Raw genomic sequence first — 770 nt, forward strand, 5'->3', positions numbered from 1 at the left:
AGGAGAGGAGGGAGGAGGAGGTCGCCGGAGAGGAGGAGGAGGACAGTGAGCAGGAGAGGGAGGAGGAGCACCGTGAGGAGGAGAGGAGGGAGGAGGAGGTCGCCGGAGGAGGAGCACCGTGAGGAGGAGGTCACCGGAGGAAGAGGAGGTCGCCGGAGAGTAGGAGATGGAGTGGAGGAGAGGAGGAGAGAGGAGAGGAGGAGAAGAATGAAGGGATAAGTGGTTGGCCGGCCCTTTTAAACTTCTATCCCAACTTAGCAGTGGCGCACCAGTGCATTGCTAATTTTTTTATTTTTTTGAATTGTGAAGGCGGGAAATAGTAGTGGCGCATTATTCATAAGGTGCGCCATTGCTAACTTGAAGGCGGGAAAATAGCAGTGGCGCACCATGCACTAGTGCGCCATTGCTAATTTATTTATTTTTTGCATTTTTTTCGATTTTTTTGCCTTCAGATCTTAAAAGCCTCGTATCTTTTATTCTATTAGGTTTTTGGGGATTCTAAAAATCTTCAACGGGTTCCCCTAGTTGAATTCAGATGTAACTTTTTAAGTAGATGATTTTTCATATAAAAAACTTTTTCATCAGAGGTCGTATGCAAAAGTTACAGCCATTTTACCGAAACACGGCGGCCTTTTGCAAAAAAATTTCAAAATTCATGTTTGTTAATTTCCTAACAACTAGGACACATAACACATGGTGGGCATCTATTTTTTTGAATTATTTTTGAATCTTTGATCATTTTCTTTCATTTTTTTAAAACCTAAAAGACG

This window comes from Triticum dicoccoides, chromosome 1A, assembly GCF_002162155.2.
Source record: "Triticum dicoccoides isolate Atlit2015 ecotype Zavitan chromosome 1A, WEW_v2.0, whole genome shotgun sequence".
Classification (NCBI taxonomy): Eukaryota; Viridiplantae; Streptophyta; class Magnoliopsida; order Poales; family Poaceae; genus Triticum; species Triticum dicoccoides.